Genomic DNA, 19,770 nt, shown 5'->3' on the forward strand with positions numbered 1-19,770 from the left:
GGCGGCTGCAAATGAAGTAGAAGATACTAAGGGGGCTTATGTGGTAAGAACTAACCGAGTCTTATGAGTCAGAATAAGTTTCCCTGTGGAAGACACATTTACGCTAAGGCCTAAGTGGAATTAGCAGCCAGGTAAGAGGTGAGGAGGAAGAATTTCCAACTAAGGATCTTTCCCTTCAAATGTTCCTATTGGAAGAAACCAATTCAAGATGCAGCAGAAAGTATAACAGAGTAAATGAAGTCATGGAGCCCACCACTGAGATGTTATTATCTATTCCTTGTTTTAACCCCTAGTTTAAAAAAGTAATTAATTAAAAGAAATAGTTTGAAAAATACTGGTATGCATCAGTACTATCTTGCCAAATAAGGGCACAAGTTGATCATAACCACATTTCCTTGCTGATCTAAATATTAAGGTAGATTTTGCTTTTACAAAATCTAATTTATCTTGATTGCAATGGTTAAAACCCATGGGTTACTTTTAAAAACATGTTTTGACAGTAGTGAAACTTCCAGCACATACAACACCAACAGCATAAATCTGTTCAGGGTACAATTACATGAAAATTAACACAAGCAGTTGGTAAATGTGATTGACAAAAAAATAAAAATAAAGGAAGACTATACCAATGACATGCCACAAGGGGTGAAAATTATAAAGGTTCTCTTCTCTAAGATTTGGTCATGAAAATCCTGATTTGTTCTTGAAGGATTAGTTTTGGATCATCATACATCTCTCTTATAGCACACAGGGTTTTTTCCATAGTCAACAAATTGGAGTGGAGAAGGGAAACTGGATTTATTCATGAATATGTTCGTGCTACCTACTAAACCCCAGTGTGTGATGCTTGGACCATTTTCTTTCCAAACTCATAATCCATCCCCAGAATCAATTAAAATAAATGAGGGCTGAATTTGGCCTCAAAAACTCAATGACTAAGTAGAGCTCCTAGTATGGGAGGAAAAATAATTTAATGTCTTTAGCTACTAATGATCAGCAATGACTTTAGCAGTTGCTCTAAAATGAACACAACCTAGGGCTACTTTAAAGAAATATAGTACACAAACCATGAGAATTAACAGTCCTATTCTACCCTGTTGCTTAGATATAAACTAGAGTTCAGTCTGGAAGGCATGTTTTAAGAGGAAGGCTGAGGAAGTTATAAAATACTAGAGGAGGGCAAGCAGAAGTAGGGAGAGGGGTGAACTGAACTTCATGTAATAAACAACTGAAATTCCCATGGAGATTCAGCCTGGAGAAAAGTAATGAGAGAACAGAAAACTGCTTTCATATACATAATCATTGATAAGGCCATTCGTTTTATTGAGCACTTTCTCTGCTCAAGGCACTGTGCAAGGCAACAAAGATACAACACTGAGCAAGAAAGCCCCAGTCCTTAAGATCATATGAAATAGAAAACAGACTTTGTGGCTCTTCACAGGATATGATGTAGAAGAGCAGAGAACAGATTCTGGAATCAGAGCATTGAAGTCAAAGTCTGTAAGTGGGTCAAATAGTTGTCCCCAAAAGATATGTCTACGTCAAAGCTCTGGAGCCTGGCAAATGTGACCTTCTACAGAAAAAGGGTCTTTGCAGATGAAATTAAGTTCCGAATGTAAGGTGAGGTCATCCTGAGTTACTGGGGTGGACCCTGACTACAATGACAAGTGTCCTTATCAGAGAAAGGCAGAGGAAGATTTGAGCTAGACAGAAGGAGCAAAGATACAGAAAAGGCCAAGTGAAGGAAACAGACATGTGGCCACAAGCCAAAGAATGCCTGCCGCCACCAGAAGCTGGAAGAGACAAGGAAGGATTCTTCCCTAGAGCCTTTTGGGGGAGCATACAATGGGCCTGGAACTCTGTGACATTAAGTTCCTTAAAAAGTAATGGGCCTCCAACCTTTGCATAAGAATGGAGAGGGTGCTCTTTTCCTAAACTAGAACATGAAAATATCTCCCAAAGGTAAGGGCTTTGGGCAAGCCACTGGGTCTCCCAATGAAGATAAACCTACTTTTATAATTTTCTCACTTCCTGGATTCAGAATAGTTCAGACACTGCCAACTACTCTCTGAAAGGCGAAGTCAAAATATGTGGCAGGCCAGGCAGTAGGTCTAGGAAATTAAGATACAGCTGCCTATTCCTATTTTGGTGGAGCTGCAGGGCCAGATATCATGGTTCACTTGGGCCTGATTTGGCTGAAAAGATACAGGTTACAAATAAGGCTAGACAGGAGAATACATAAATAAAACTATGGAATATTCACAAAGGAGACATTATACAGCAGTCAAACCAAATAAAGTAAGGTACAGAACAGTATGTATTATATGTTACCTTTTTTTGTAAAAATGGGAGGAAAATAATACATATACATATTTGCCTATGTGTGTTAAAAATACTGAAAAGATGCAAAAGAAGATAATAAAAGTGACTACCCTAAGGGAAATGGGGGCAGAGATGGCGGTATAGGGACAGGAACAAAATTTTACTTTATGCCTTTTTGTATTGTTTTGATTTTTGAACCAGATGAATATATTACTACTCAAAAAAATTTAAGCCTATTGAAAAGAAAAAACTAAAACAACATAGTTTAAAATGGTACATCTGAAGAGGGCAACTTGGTGATATACATAAAAACTGGCACTTTCTTGGACAGAGTAGTTCCACTTCTGAAATAAATTTATCTAAGGAAATAACAAGAGAGTTTTACAGAGAGAGAAAGAGAGAGAGCGAGAGAGAGAGAGAGAGAGGTTCACTACAGAATTATTTGTTATAGTTAAAATTTTGAAAAAAGTCTACATGTAAAATAATAGAGAACCAGTCAAAGAAATAATGAAACATGCAAATAATTAAGCAATATGCAACTGTTAAAAATTATTCACATTCAAAGATATAGAAAAATATTCATAGAGTATTTTTTAATCACTAATTAATTTTTCAGTAAAACTGTTAAAGCATCTACCAGGTGCTAGGAAGAGATGGATGCTAATTTTAAAAGGCCAGTTAAGAGGCAGTACATAAATGGATTGTCCCACTTTTTTGTGCATTTATAACTAAACTAGAAGGATAAACACCAAAATGAGAGCAGTGATTACCTCTCGGTCATGAAATAGTTGGTGAAATATATTTTCTATAATGATCATATATTACTGCTACAATAAGAGAAGCACCATTTTTTAAAATCAGGCCAACAACTCCCAGGATCAAAAATGTGTCTCATTCATCTGTGTTCTCTCACCCCTCACTGACTCCCTGAACACAAGCATGATGCCTGCTTCAGCCACAGCCATCCGTGACCATGAGAAAAGGCTAAGAACACTGTAGCTACTCTCTCCTTGACACCTCTGAGCTGCTGAACTGAAGCCACAGCCACCCCCACATTTCCAGATTTCTTGTTATATGAGAGAAATAATCCTCTATTTCTTTAAGCCACCATAAATCGACTGTTCTGTTATTTGCAGTTGAAAGCATCCTGGCTGACAAAGCTTACTAAATAACACAGGACATGTTAAGGCTGGTACCCGCAACCCAATGTGTTTATTTTGATCAAGGAGGAGAGCCTGAGGACTGATGTTCATTGCCCCACCAGCTTCTGGCTCTCTGGAGTTCCTAAGAGCCCAGGAGAAGTGGTGAGCGGGGGTTCCAGGTGCACAGGGGAGCACTGCCTGTAGTGAAGAAAAACCAGGGAGCTACACCTGTGGCTTACAATATGACCCAGCATTCCACTTCTGAGAATGTATGCTAAGAAAAGAATCATACATATGATTATGCATATTTGCAAATATTCTTCATTAATGTAGATCAGAAATAGAGGTGAGGGAACCTAATGTTAAATATTTGAGATAGATATATTCTAATAGTGCAGTACTTTGCAGTCATCAATGAGATGGAAAAAGTCACACAATACATTGATGAGTGAAAAATAAGTAACAAAACTATAATATAAAGTATGATTCCAATTTAGAGAACTAGACGAACTAACAAATATATACATGCAATAAAAAGAAATGGAAAGTGTACATACTGCAATACTGATAGTGGAATGGCAAAATGTTATTTTAATTTTCAGCATCTGTCTGTTTTTTAAAGCTTCTAAAATAAATTTCTTTTCTTATGCAGTTGATAAGAAAAGTTTTTTTAAATAGCAACTTTCATAGAATAATCTGTGCCCTCTGACCAAGATGATAGCCTCATCAACACCAACTCTGCCTAATATCTGCCTGCAGATCTAATGAAGTTAACAAGTAACATTTTTTTGTTTTAAAATAGATTGATGCCAACAGCTGCAAGCTAAGCTACAGAGATAAAGAAATTTCATGTTTCCAAGTGAATCTGCATTATATAAATGCAGTATGTTTTATTTATTTCCATGAATACAGTTTGATGCTGATTTGAGAAATATTTTTATTTTCTTAAATAACTCTATCCTATATTGAAATTCATACCCTTATATGAAATGGGAGTGATCTTGGAAACAACATAAATAAATGTTAACTTCCTATCCTATATAATAAAGATGTAATATGCAAATGGTCATTACACCGTGAAGCGTAACGACCGAAGGCATAACTACCAGATCACAGATCAGCAGGAGGGTGGGGCAGCGAGCTAGAAGGGGGCAGCAGAGAGCTACAGGAGGGGGCAGGGCAGCAAGCTATGAGGAGGGGCGGGGGGAACTACAGGAGGGCAGGGCAGAGGGCGGAAAGCTACTGGAGGGCGGCAGCGAGCTACTGGTACACGGATTCGTGCGCAGGGCTACTAGTGTCATTCATAAAAAGCAAGTCTATTTGCATCCTTGTCTTGACCCATTAGACTTTATGACACAAAAACGGTAGCTATCAGGCAGGTTCGATCCTTTTTACCATTTCAGGACATCTGATCCTAGAGCTCAAGCTCCCTGGTCAGAGTCTGGATCTTCAGCATGTGTATTAGAGAAGGTAACTACCCCTAGTTGCCTTATCCTATCTACTTCTTTACAAAAAGCAATATTTCACTCGAGGTATTATGATTAATAATAAAAATAATAACTAAAATCATCTCTAACTTATATTTGGTGCTTACTATGTACCAGGAAATGTCTAAGTATCATCCCATTTAATCCTCACAGTTAACCAATGAGGTAGGTTCTTTTATTAACCCCATTTTTAAATGAGGAAACTGAGGTATAATGAGACAAGTGCTGAGTCAAGATGAAAACATAATGTATAAATATAGCAATAATAACAAAACAGCATCATCATTAAATCCCTATGATGTGCCAAACAGCACTGAATGCCTTCCAAACATCACATCTTGTGTTTACAACAACCTTGCACTATTCCCACTGAATGGATAAGAACTTAAGTTAATTAGGTAAGGAAAGGTATAGGTCAGTCTGGCCCCAAAGTCAGCCATGCCAGGAAACTGCCAGGGATGTTGGGGAGGCAGGGAACTTCAGAATGATCAGACTCAAACCCCTCACTCTTCAGATATGTTAAGGGAGAGGACAAGACTTGCATAAGGCAATGGGACAGCCAGCACTAAAGCCCAGGTCCCCAGTACTGTCCTTGCGGTGACATGATGAGGGCCTCTCACACTGAGTCAACCGTCTCAGGCACAGTGAAAGCAGGAAGGGAGAGCCTGACAGCCTCAGAGTGTTGGCATCAGCCTGTCAGCTCTCCCTCTGTTCCCTCCTGACCCTGGGGACTGCAGTGCACGCTGCTGGAACATTCAGAACTCGGAATAATAGAAAATCTTGGGGAAAGAATCCACAGCCAAGACAGGAAGTACCTTGTGCCCTTTCATGATCTACCTAGAGCCAATTTCCAATATGATTCTCCTGAAATAGAACTGGAGATCAATGGAGAAGGAGGTTGGCTCAGGCACATGTGGGACTCTTTTGTAGACACAAAATACAATACAGCCAATTTCTTTGAGAACACAGTCTGAATCAGCAAGTCCCCTGGATCCTTTCTGACTAAGGGCACATCTTCCCTAGTTTGTGCACTGGATAAAAATAATTAAACTGTCTCACAGAGAAATTTTTTTAAATAGGATTTTGGTGATGATGAATTTAAATTCATTCAGTATTATGTAATCTTTGAAATATAACAGTAGTTTACTCGACTTTGATTTCTAGGCTTTCCTTTGATGGCAAATATTAATATTTATCATTTTTCTGATGTTGGACTAATGAGAATCTTAAGTGTTTATAAGATGGCATTTAAATATTACAGTATGGTAGATGTGTTTGTTTTCTAATTTATATTCCTCCGTCTTTAACATCAAGCAGCATTAATTTTTTGTGCTGAATCCTGGGTTGTTATTCATCAACATTTTGAGTAAGTGTCTATGGCCAGAACTGAAGGCCTGTACATTTATTTGATGACCAAAGAGAATATGACAGTCCACCAAATAACACAGTACTAAAGGAAAGATCTAGCCCTGATTTTCAAAGAGAAAACTGGCACACACATATGACTACTAGCCAGCGATAGCAGACAGAACAGCATGCCGGGTTTAATGGCAGCAATCACAGGTGTCATGTCACACACTGTGAAAGCATGCTTTACATCAGTAATCTCACCTGATCCTCACAACAACCTGAGAACTAAGTAGTCTTGTTGTCTTCATTTTCTAGAAAAGTGAGATGCAGAGAGGTTGAGTACTCTGCTCAAGATTACACAGCTAATGAGAAACAAAACCAGATTCATTCCTCAGAGCCAGATAGTGGGTTCTTCTCTGTACTCCCTTCCTTACAGCCCCTTCTTGACTCCCCAGCCTTTGAAAATTCCAATTATCTGTGCAGCATAAATAACCCATCAGCATGGAGCAGTAGCCTTCAGGGCAACCCAGACTTTCGGATCTTGATGGTAATGGTGACATAATTCAGTCTACATAGGCCATACATTGTTCTATGCACAGGGATACAGCAAGAAACAGGAACGATATCCCTGCCCTTGGGGAGAAAACTTTCTAGAAAGGGAAAACAAACAACATTGACACAATAAACAAGGCATTATCTCTAATAAGGAGACAAAGTGGGAGGCAGTACAAGTTCAAGAAATGGTAAGAGGGGCTGAGGTCAGGGACTTTGTAGATATCACTTACTAATACTCCACCATGCAACCAACACTCAGTTAACCAAAGAAATAATAGAGGACAGCCCAGAAGTCTATGGGTCTATGGCACAATGCAAAATCCAATTCCAAATTCTAAGTTAGGGACCTAGACTATTTACCCAACATGGGGATCAGATGCTAGAAAGACAGCATCAGCAAAATAGCCACTGGCCCTGCCTTCATGGATCTTACAAACCAAAGGGAAAAGACGCATTGATCAAAACTTAGGGGTTAAATAAAAGCTATAAAAAAAGTATAAGTCAAGGAAGCAAAAGACAGGACCTAACCTACAGAGGACTATGAAAGAAGGTTATCATTCTGACATTGACTCTATCTCTGACCCAGAGCGAGTCATTTCCCTTCTTTAGAAGAAGCTTCCTTCAAAGTCCTTCAAAAAATCTTCTGAACCTATCATTCCAACATATAAAAACTGTGCTATTGCCCTGGAAGGTGTGGCTCAGTTGGTTGGACATCATACTGTGCACCGAAAGACTGCTGGTTTGATTCCCAGTCAGGGCACATGCTGGGTTTCCGGCTCGATCCCCAATAGGGGGCATGCAGGAGGCAGCTGATCGATGTTATGGTCTCACATTGATGTTTCTCTCTCTCTCCCTCTCCCTTTCTCTTTCTAAAAATCTATAAAACTATTCTTAAAACACACACACACACACACACACACACACACACACACACACACCACCTATGTGTTATTGCTTCTTCCACCAATCATTAGTTCTCAAACTGCTCTCCTTCTCCCTTGGTCCCTTTCATTCTCTCCCTCTGCAACCCTACCTCAATGGCTTTGTTCTTGGTTTTCACTGATACATGACAGAGGCCTCAGATCAGAAGGACATGGGCCTGATATTCCATCAGGGGCAGAAGTAGGTATAGCAGACACTCTAGGCAGAACCCAGGTGAAGGAAATGGGAAGAAACCAGGTTACACACATGGCATCTGGTGTCCAAAGAGCACATTAATATGTGAAAGAGAAGCCTGTTATGGAGACAGCAGGCATTAGGGAGGCATCAGCCAAGATCATAACTGGTATCTGGCAAGAGGGAAAGACAAAGAACTCAGAGAAGCAGATCAGCAGAAGGGTGGTCTGAACAGCAAAGAGCAAAGCTGCAACCACAGTACTGAGATTCAGGGACAGGGCCATTACCCAGAGAATACAATCCAAACTCCACACTTTGACCTCCAAACTCTACATGGCCAGGCCAGCCTCACGTGTGCCAGTCCCCCCATTCAATCTCTGTGGTTGAGCTAGAGGCCTTCTTTTGTCCCTCTGCGCATGTCAAGCTCTTTCTTCCCTTCAGGCTGCAGTGCAGAATGTTCCTTCTGCCTGGAAAGCCACTTTACCTGCTCTGCACATAGTTGCCCTCCTCTCATCCTTGACTTAGGTCTCAGCTCAAATATCAGCTCCTCCTCTCTGGCTACCCTACCTCAGCAGGTCATCTCTTTCACGATCACAGTACCTTATACTCTTTTTTGCCAATATTTGGCATTTTACAATTACATTTGTCCATCTTGCATATTGTCCATCTCCACGGGACTGTGCCTGTCTTGTTCACTGATGTATAACCAAAGCTAGCACCATGCTGACATATAATAGGCCTCAGTAAGTGCTTACTGAATGAATAAATTAATGATGAACAAGGAATGGCTCATACCCAAGAGGAACAGGCAAGAACAAACCTGGGGTTTAGGAACTAAAATTGGGTACCAGACAGGTCAGAGGCTATTGCCAGACTGTTACCCCACACTCCACCTGCCTGCTTGCCTTCACTGTGAGACAGTACCTGCTTCCAGATCCTGGGCGCACACTCTACTTGCCTGCCACTAGTGTGGGCTGCTCCTACCACACAGAGTCTCATAAGAACCTGGCCAACCCCAAGAAATGAAAGCTGCTTGTGCAAACCCATCACATCCAGTGATTACAATCCATAGTCATTAGAGTAGCTAATATATGCCAAGGATGTTATACATGCAATCTTATTCACCCTTCACAATATCCATAGTTATTGTTAGAAGTACTTTTCTAAAGATGAAAGAAACAGACATAGCCAAGAAACTGGTCCATACTCACACATCTGCTAATGGGTACAACCATATGCTTTGGGTCTATGAATATGAACCACTGAGCTCAAAAATAATAAAAATGTAAAATATAATAATAATAATAAAAATAATACATTTACTACAAAATTACTATATGAGGGGTACTTTGCTAACATTTTACATAGATTTTTCCCATTCAATTCATACCTACCTCTGAGGTAGGTCCTATTATGTGTTCATTTTATAGAGGAAAATAAAACTCTGCAAAGTAAAACAACCTGTCCAAGGTCACCTTCAGCTTGTTAACAGTGATATGTGTATTTGTGAACTCTACCAACACTACTCATTACATGAACACAGAATGGCAACACAGTAGAAGCCATAAAGATCTAGACCTTTCCTAATCCAAGTGTGGCCAGAAGTATCTGCATCACCTGGGAGTTTATTAGAAATGCAGAAGTTTCTGGCCTCACCTGGACCCTTGCCCATAGTTGCGGCCAGTCCCCAACCCATAGGAGTCGGACCCAGCTGTTCCATCTGTACTAGGAAGCCAAACACAGCCAATTTCTCTAGGCCAGGGAAACCTTGGCCCGTTGCCTCTTGGAAGTTCAAGAGGCTAGAGGAAGCCATAGCTTAGGGGAAGCTTCTGCCCTGCTCAGAGGGGCCAGGACAGGGAGGGCCTCAGCTGCAGATTTATTTGTGGCCACGGCTGCTGAAGCTTCCTGGCCTTGCTTTCACCCCATCAGCCAGCAGAACCCAGAAACAAGGATTTCAAACTGCAGCGGCCACTTACTGTTTTTGTATCCCAGAGTTGCTTCCCCTCTTCTGAAGGTATCAGGGCCTCCCATTAATCTCTGTGTGCACAGCCATGCATGCTGTGTACCGCATCATTCCCATATATATTTGTAAAAACAAAACACTTTCCCTCCCCTCCACCCAACTATCTTTTTGTTGTTACACCCCCTTCATACACTCTGCATTTGCGTCTCTCTCTCTCCTGCCTTTCCCCTGCTCTCCTTCAGATCAATACCTCTTCCTTCACCAGGCCTGTTCCCAGGGAAGGTTGAACAGGAACCACCAGCACATCAAGGTTGAAACAACCTTATTCCAGCAGGGTCCAGCCCCTTCCTCTGCCTGTCCTCAGGGCTCCAAGCACATACACTAACTGCTGCTTCTAGGCTTTGCTTAAACATCTCCTGGCACAACAAAGCAGGTACTGCCCTGTACTTAACGGGGAGACAGGACAGAAGCAAGTATTCTCTCTTTTTTTTTTCAAAACTGAAGACATGGGAAGAAGTCACCAACTTTCACAGAAAATGAAAATTTTGTCCTCACCACCTACCACACACTCCAGTGATTAAATGTCTGCAGACCATCCTCTCCTCCAGCCTGTACCCAACTAAAATATGCACACATTAAACCTCATGAGGGAGTACCAACATTTCACATTATCTGTGATGGGTGTTAGCTCCAAAAGCTATGAGGCTGAGAAACTGCAGAATATACTGAATTTTAATGGAAATCTGATTGTGAATAAAGAGAGTAAATCCATAATGAGCAACACTAATAAACACATAAAAAGACTCAGAGTCTTTAAGTTCCAGAATGCTGTCAATGTGTGCCTTTTGCGAACCTCATAACAGTTTCTCAATTTTCTCTTCTATTTCTAATTATTTATCATTAAAAAAAAACCTTAGCATACATACAAAATATCCCTAAAATATGTAAAATTTTAACTGTATTAAACCCTCCAACAAAAGCACTATTTCCCACTCTTTTCTTTTTCTCTCTATTGCAGTGGTTCTCAACCTTCCTAATGCCGCGACCCTTAATACAGTTCCTCATGTTGTGGTGACCCCGAATTTCATTGTTACAAATTGAACATAATTAAAGCATAGTGATTAATCACAAAAACAATATGTCATTATATATGTGTTTTCCAATGGTCTTAGGCGACCCCTGTGAAAGGGTCGTTCGACCCCCAAAGGGGTCGAGAACCACTGCTCTATTGAGTCAACACTGCAGAAAAATGAAACAGGCCTACATCGGAGATACTGCAGGTTTGGTTCCAGACCACAGAAATGAAGCAATCATTGCGACAGAGCGAGTCATCATCTGTTTGCTGGTGGATGGTCTTGACTTCAGTCTTTAAAAAACACACAGCCTGTGAAGTGCAATAAAACAAGGCATGGCTATACATTGTGAAATGACCTCCTGGTGAGTAGAGAAGCTTGGGAAATGCTGCAAAGTTAAACTATGGTGCAGGGTAATAGAAATTCAGGTCAAGAATGCTTCCAGATCCTGAATACCAGTATAAAGTATTAAATATAAATATTCAGATGCAAACAAACATATGCATACACATTTTCTGTAAGGTAAAAAACAAAAACAAACAAAAAAAAAACACAAAACTTTCTTTTTTTTAATCTTCACCCAAGGATATTTTTCCATTGATTTTTAGAAAGAGTGAGAGAGGGAAAGAGTGGAAGAGAGAGGATATTTTCCCATTGATTTTTAAAAGTGGAAGAGAGAAAAACATTGATGTGAGAGAAACACATTGATTGGTTGCCTCCTGCATGCTCCCCGACCAGGGAGAAGCCTGCAACTGAGGCACATGCCCTTGACGGGAGTCCAACCTAGGACCCTTCGGTCCGAAAGCTGATGCTCTATCCACTGAGCCAAATCGCCTAGGGCAAAAAAAAACTTAAAAGGAAAAGATTCCCATATATTGTAGATAATCCAGCAAATTACAGGTATTTAATCAAATTAGCTTAATTATTCTACCCTGAAATGGAGAATGTGGGTAACTACCAAAAAAATTTTTAAAGGAAACAAATCTGTATAATAAGTGCCCACTCTGACAGTGGTTCATCTCAAGCTGCATTGAATTAAAATGTAAGAATGTTACAAGTAAAACTGGGCTATACTTTCTATGAAAAATAGTTTAAAAATTTAAACCTTTTCAATAAACATGGACAAGCACAGATCATGAAAGCATGCAATACATTCAGTTTCTTCTGAACATGTTTTTAATGGGTTAATACTTTTTCAGCCATGACAAATGGAACAAAGTAAATATCAGGAAGAGAAACGCAGGTTTAACTCAACATTAAGGAGAATCCCGACTCGGGTAAATACAGATACAGATACAAGGGAGTGGGGTGGTCGGGGTCCTTGGTAATTAACCTAAAAGATATAACGCAGGACACAGCCTGTAGTTAGTTCAAATTCCATGGGCTTTGAGATGAGGCTTATCATCTCTTTCACTGGCAAAGCCTTCAAAATGCTACATTCTAGATATTTCGTTCACCACCAGGGCTTTCACCTGTTCAACTGTTCCTGATTCATTTCATGTTCCGTTTTTAAAATCAGTGATTCTCATTCCTAAATGCACTTCAGAATCACCTGAGAAACTTAAAGAAGAAAATACTAATGCCTGCCTTCCACACTCTGCTTTTAATTCGTCTGGATGGGACCACCCTGAGATGATTCTAACTTGCAAGAAGGCTGAGAATCACCGGTTGGAAGGCAGTCCAAGCAGGTTAAAGTTATGTAAAGAAGGAGGCACTATAATTTGGGCAAGGTGCCTCAAACTCCCATTTTAATCAAATATAATATGGTACTTTAAGGATCCCTGATTGTTTCCCCTCAAATTTAGATAAAATCAATTGCATGGGAGAAATACATCTATTTGCCCGTAATACTTACTTAAGTTTTTACAAAGGACTGAAGAAGTTCCAGACTTTACATGTGAAACAAAAACAACAGTAGATGTAAAGGTAATCTATTTCACCTAGTACTCAAATATAATAAACAAGGAAACAGAAATGGGTCCATAAAGTTGTGATTTTTATTAATAACAATAAGATTAAAATCAAAGTTACCATTATTGAGTGACAATTACTGTGTTAAGCACTTTCCATAGTTTACCTCACTGAAAACTTAAAACATCATTACACAATAGGAATTATTGCCCCCATTTCACAGATAAGGACATTGAGGCTCAGAGAAATTGGGACAGTTTTTCCCAGAGTCACACAGCAAGGAAGTGGTAGAACCAAGGTTAGAATCCAGGCCTTTTGCTCTCTGAGTCCATTCTCTTAACCACATCATTTCTCACCTAGTACACTCAAGGGTTTCCTAAGTACTTGTTATTCAAAGTAGAGTCCTTGGGCCAGCAGCATCAGCCTGTTAGAAATACTGAATCTGGTCCATTCCAGACCTACTAAATCAGAATCCACATTTCAAGAATTTCAAGATAAGCAGGAGATTCATATTTATACTAAAGTTAAAGAAGCACAGGCCTACCTGTTTTTCCCACATCAACTATTACCTCTCACAAATTCATCATCCATACTGCATCCATACTTTTTAAAAGACAAATCCAACCATTTCATTTCTCCACTTAAGATTGTTAAATGGTTTCGCAAATGCCCTTGGAATTAAACCCAAAGTTATTTTACAATACAGATAACTAGACTCTGCATAATATCACCCATGCTTGCCTCTGTAGTCTCATCTCCCCCACTTCCCTGCCCATTGGTTCTTATACCCCAGGCCCAGAGACCTTTTTTCTGCTTGTCAAATCCCAACACACCTTTCCTTCTTCCTTTCCTCCCTCCCTCCCTTCCTTTCTCCCTTCCTTCCTTCCTTACTCTTTTCCTTCCTCCCTTCCTTCCATCCTTCCTCTAAGCCCGTGGTCGGCAAACTGTGGCTCGTGAGCCACATGCAGCTCTTTGGCCCCTTGAGTGTGGCTCTTCCACAAAATACCACATGCGGCCGCGCACGTACAGTGCAATTGAAACTTCGTGGCCCATGCACAGAAGTCGGTTTTCAGCCTGGGCGAGTCTATTTTGAAGAAGTACTGTTGATATTTGGCTCTGTTGACAAATGAGTTTGCCGACCACTGCAGCTCTTCCCCAGTTAGAATGAACTACCACTAACCACCATGCACTGTGTATCTCCCGTATGTAATGGCACAGTGCCTGACACAGAGCTAGGAGCAGGATAAAAGGAGCTGAACAAATATGTTTAGGATACTGAGGACCTCAGCTCTATCTTTTGTCTGTCTATCCACAATTTGCTCTTGCTATGAACCTCATTCCCCTCTCTCCTTCCCTCTCCCCGCATCACCCCTTTTCTGTAACTCACCTCCTTATCAGTAACCTCATGGCTGTTGAAGTTGTCAGCTTTAGAAAGCACTGCCATGCCCACATGGCCACTGCCCTGGGATTACTCACCATCTGGATGACAACTGCTCTGCTTTAACCCTGAGGCTCCTGGGACAGGCCCAAGCCTTTCTACAAGCGAACAGAAGGCCCCACTGACAGAAGCAGGCTGCTTTTCAATCGAGATTTAATATATAGATGGAACTGTAGATCAGGGACCTCTCAGCTGGCAGTGCAGAGCCAAAAGCTTCACTATCTCTGCCCACACAAGAGAGTGTCACTGTGCTGACAAGATGGGTTATCAAGAGTGGTGGGTAACTTCATATTTCAAATGTGATGGCCAGGCTTACTATTCTAAGAAAACAAATGGCAAATCCTTTTATAAAATAGATATCTGACTCAAGTTTAAATCTGATATATTTTCAAATATCAAGTTACATTTAATAAAAGTAAGAGCTACTATTCATCTATTGAAGAGAAGCTATTGAGTGCCTGACATGTTGAAAGCTTTAAGCACCGTATCTTATTTAATCTTTATCATCACTATATGAAGTAGAAATACTTATTATCTTATTTTATAGAAGAAACCAAGGACTAAGTAACCTGCCTAAGAGGCAGGGCTGGGATTTAAATCATAGGCTTCCAGACTATTGTTTCTCTGCTACGGTGTGCTATTTGGATCTCTTGCTCATCTGAGAAGTTACAGGCATTGACATTCCCAAAGAAACAGCCCCTCAGAGGATGATCTTGAAGGCTGAGATTTTTCTCTGCAATGTAGACATCAAAAGGAGAGTAAGCCCAGGTGTAGCTCAGATCCTCCTATGGACCCGGCAGTCATAGTTAGATTCCCAATCAGGGCACATGCCCGGGTTGTGGGCTCAATCCCCAGCAGGAGGCATGCAGGAGGCAGCCAATCAATGATTCTCTTTCACCACTGATGTTTCTATTTTTCTCTCTCTTTCCCTTCCTTTCTAAAATCAATAAAAATATTTTTTTATAAAAAGGAAAGTAACCTGCTACCTCTTATACAGCGTGAGGCAAAAGTAGGTTTATAGTAGGAAAATGATACAATAATTAATAAATAATACAAGAATGAACTCTGTGTTTCCCATACTCACAACTGTAAACCTACTTTTGCCCCACCTTGTATTTCAATGCGGTATTTCTACATTAAAAGAGAAAACTGAGATTCAAAAAAAAAAATGTGGGAACATAGCTCAGGAGTGCTTATGAATGCAATTCCCCAAATATTTTTTCAGTGTCTACTAGTGGTCATGCATCGTTCTGGAAGCTGAATGATTAGACCGTCAGTTGGGAGAGTGCTGAAGGGGGCGGGGTGAATAGGGGGTGATGGGAAGAATGTCTCCCATAGTGACTGTCTCAGGAATGTTTAACCACTAATTTACAAATCTGTTACCTTATTATGTAATTAGGTAGAAATTATCTTTCACACACAGAGGTGAGAGTTGCCTGCTTTATTATCTGTGAATATGTAATTGAAAGGACCAATATATCTTCTGAAACAAAACTTTTGTATAATTCAAACAACTCATGTGGTCATTTCTGATACCCTATATTATTTAGAGCATTAGATTTTAACATATGTAAATGCAAACAATGTCATATTTTGTTCACAAGTGTCTGAAAGAACAAAAGAGAGAAGAGTACTGGGAGCCAAAACAACACTAATTTCCAAAGTAGAAATGGAGCATGTTGAAGCTGCATGTACATACAAATAGATGGGGACACAGAACATTTCCTAACTAATGCATCCATCAGACATGCACAGGAGTAAGGCGAGGACCAGTATCCCAAGTAAGAGAAATCATGAGCCTAAAAGGCCACATCCAGTACGATAAGGCCTCCAAAATCCTGCCTGCTTGCAGAAACAGGATGCTTTTGACACAAGGGCTAAGAGGAGGACCACGGAGACTTTGTACCTCACTTCCCTCATTTATAAAATGAGAGTTAGATCTGATGGTTTATAAGGCCTTTCCAGCCCTAACCCCTTAGCAACTTCTCATCCAGGAGTCCCCTGCACCTAAAGAGAGATAAGTATATAAAAATGCTCAAACAAATCTGCTGAATTAATTAGTACAACCTTAGAATAGTAATAAAGGAGAGAGAGACTTGGTCCTGGTCTGTGGCTTAGAGAGAACAAATTAGGGGAGAAGCCATTATCTAAACAGCTTCACACCTGGTGCTCCTGCTAGCTGACTGCTGGTAGAATGAAAACAACCCTGGACTTGGAAATAAGACATCTGGGTCAAGTCTCATCTCCGACCAACTATGTGACCTTGGGCAAACTGCTTCACCACCCGGGCCAGTTTCCTCATTTCTAACATAAAGGTATTATAAAGCTATATATAACTAACATTTGTGGAACCTTTACTCTATGCCAGCATTTAAATGATCTCAAAGGTTTTTGCTGTTCTAACGTTAGTGTCTAACTACAGAGTCAACATGGTCTAATGGAAAAATTCCAAGTCCTGTACTCAGAAAGGTTGGGCTCCCGCTCACTCTGTTAAGGTACGATCTCTTCCTAAGCAGAGGCGTCAGGTAGACTGGGTTACAGTCCCAGTATTCTATTCAGTAGCTGCATTAACTTGGACACGCTGATTAACTTTCCTAGTTTTCTAATATGTAAAATGCAGATGAATATGGCTATCTCTTGCATATAGCTTTTGAGAGGATTAAATAACTAGAATAACTAAAGTAACATACATTTATTTACATTTACTTAGTATGCTAGATGTTATTACTAGGTGTGTGACCCTGGACAAATCATCTTTTCAAGTTGTTTTCCTCGCCTACAAATGAGAGCTGCAGTGGTATTAAAAGAGATGATATGAACACACCCTGTGATTACACTGTTGGCTGTTAGGTGTGCTTGAAAGCACGCACGATCCCTAACACTTGAAAAAGCATAGACAATAATTCCCCACCTAGTGCTTGGAACAGCATATACGATCAATGACGACGGCCAAAGACATCTTTCCTGAACACGTCTCTCTAGAGCCAGCTCACAGCAGGTGGACGCCAAGGCCGGCAGCCAGGACCCAGGCCACAGGAGCTGTATTTTCCAGGCAAGGACTGCTCCACAAAACCACGGAGGGGAAACTTCATCTCCCAGGAGGCAACTCGCCCCGAAACGGCCCACAGGGAGGTGGCGCACCGCCCTCGGAAGCGAGAAGAGGGACTCGAACGCCGCCAGCCTCCCGCCGGGGCTGCGGGCCGGAGATGGAGCCGGAGGGAGCGCTCGGAAACACCCTCTTAACTGGCGCAAAGCGGGGCGCATTCAACCCAGGGCAGAGGTTTTCTGAAACAGCCCCTGGACCCCTGCACATTTCTGAGACCCAGGTCAATACAGCAGGAAGTGGCAAACTTGCACATGTGGATTTTGGCTCCAGGTAGCACCTGGGCCACTTGGCAGGGAGTTTGAGCCCTTTTTTCCCCCAGATGAGCGCTGTGTGCGGGGCCGAGGTCATGCAGCAGAGGCAGCTGTAAGACCCTGCCTCGCCCCTGAGGGATAGGCCTTTAAAAACCCTTGCATATTTTCATGTAAAAACACTCAGCCATAAAATAGGTGTAAAGAGGTCCAACAAAGCACTGATGGGTTCTTCCACCATAACGAATTCGATGCTTTTTTGTGTTTGTTTTTTTTAATACTAAGTGTACAGTTCTCTCCCGAGATACCGCCTTCCCGGAGCCCAGCTTGGTTCCTGTCCGGACACGTGTTCAAAGCCACACTGCCCGTGGGGAGCCCATAGCGGGGTGTGTAACGCAGAGCCCTCGGGGCAGAGATTCCTGCTACTTGCCTGTGAAGCTGACAACCCACCCAAAAGCGGCCGGTGCCCACTACCCCCCAGGGCCGGGAGCTGAGGCCGCGCTCCGGACCCCTGGCGTGGCCCGTGCCTCAGTTTACCACTGACGAAAGGCCACGCAAGAGGGGCGGGTTTGAGTTGGGGGGGGGGCGGATGCTCGGTAACTGGCCCTGAAACGGTCGAGGGGTGGGGGTGAGGGTCTTCCTGACAGACCCCCACCCCACAACGAGCCGTGTGGGCCCAGGCCCCGCCCCACTGGACCGCCAGGGTGAAGACTGGACGCGCAGGGGACCCAGACCCGCGTCCCCGAAACACTGTTCGACTAGTGCTTGCCCCCCGCCCCTACCTTCCAAGATCTTGGCAGCTGGGAAGTGAAGGGCAAAGGGAGGGAGCGCGGGGCTGGAGCAGAGCCTGCGCGTGTGCCCAATGGGGTGGCTGCCTGAGGGGCCGGGAACAGAGGGCAACGCCTCCCACGACCGGACGGAGCCGAGCGGTGACTACAATTCCCAGAGGGCCCGGCGGCCGGGGCGTGACCCAAGATGGCCGCTCGTCTGGGGACAGGCGCAGCGGCCAATAGGCACAGAGCACGAGCATGTGCCGGTCCAATCAAAAGCTATAGTGACAGAGGCGGGAACACTGTGTCTCGCAGCAGAGGGGCTGAGGTGAGAATCCCCCTGGAGAGGAATTTTTGTCGTAAATCGCACCGTCATTTGTGGGGCTGTTTTTCCAGTGAAAAAGTAACAGAACTCGTTAAGCTGTGCTACAGTTTTGCTTCCTTCTTTCCTCCCAAGCCAAACCCCCCTCTGTTTATGTCTCTCAGGACGGGCTCACCGGTCCTTACCTGATGCCGGTTACCAATACACGCGGCCTCCCCTTGCTTTCTAAGTAAAATTGCACCACAGGTTCCCTGCCCTTCCTCCCTTTTTTATGTAATTTTTCGCCTTAGCACTTGTCATTACCGAGCACTGTCTTTAATTTATTTATCTTTCTTTACCCTCTTGCCCACTAGAATGAAAGATCTGTGCAGAGGCGGGGTGTTTAGTTCTGGTCACTACAATAGTTCTAACACCTAGAATATATAGGGTATCCAAAAAATGTGTACGCACACGTTGAATAATTATAAAGGCACTATTCAGTAAAATACATTTCATTTTCAAAATGGAGCTAGCAGCTGTTAACGTGTGTATTCATTTTGGGGGGGACACCCTGTATATTATACACAGTATAATATATGTACATGTTCAACTATATTTAATGTTAGTATATATAGTAGGCACTCGGTATGTCTTGAATAAATGAATGAGTTATTCTCTATTCTCCCTTTCTTTGTTGCTAATCAATTAAATCCATCTATGACCACCATGGGACCCTTGTGCTTGCTCTTTTTTGTTTTAAACTCAAAGTCATCCTCTCAATATAATCTATTCCAGATGCCATGTGGGTGCTGGAGAAATCATTGAATCAGACCCAATTTTCTGACCTCAATATTCTCCTTGTCTAGGGGATTATGGGAGGTAAACTTAAATTTCACAATAAATGCAATTGAAAATTGCAGAGCAGCCATATAATTTTCACAGTCATATAGCTTATGAGCAGGGAATAGAATCCTGCAGATTCTTGACA

At 41.9% G+C, this 19,770-nt stretch overlaps 1 protein-coding gene across 4 annotated transcripts in view; it reads right to left on the bottom strand.

Annotated features, from left to right (window-relative positions):
* The window catches only part of FHIT (fragile histidine triad diadenosine triphosphatase), a 1,340,207-nt gene extending 1,321,680 nt beyond the window's left edge, over window positions 1-18,527 (bottom strand). For 3 of the 4 annotated variants that reach the window (XM_070391629.1, XM_070391628.1, XM_070391627.1), the window contains exon 1: window positions 18,494-18,527. The gene's annotated coding sequence lies outside the window, so the exon portion shown is untranslated. The remainder of the gene's footprint in view (window positions 1-18,493) is intronic. The other variant, XM_070391631.1, reaches the window with a different exon arrangement.
* Window positions 18,528-19,770: the final 1,243 nt, after the last annotated feature.

The sequence above is a fragment of the Myotis yumanensis genome, unplaced genomic scaffold (assembly GCF_028538775.1).
Source record: "Myotis yumanensis isolate MYYU_CA2020_CCGP unplaced genomic scaffold, mMyoYum1.0.hap1 SCAF_14, whole genome shotgun sequence".
NCBI lineage: Eukaryota > Metazoa > Chordata > Mammalia > Chiroptera > Vespertilionidae > Myotis > Myotis yumanensis.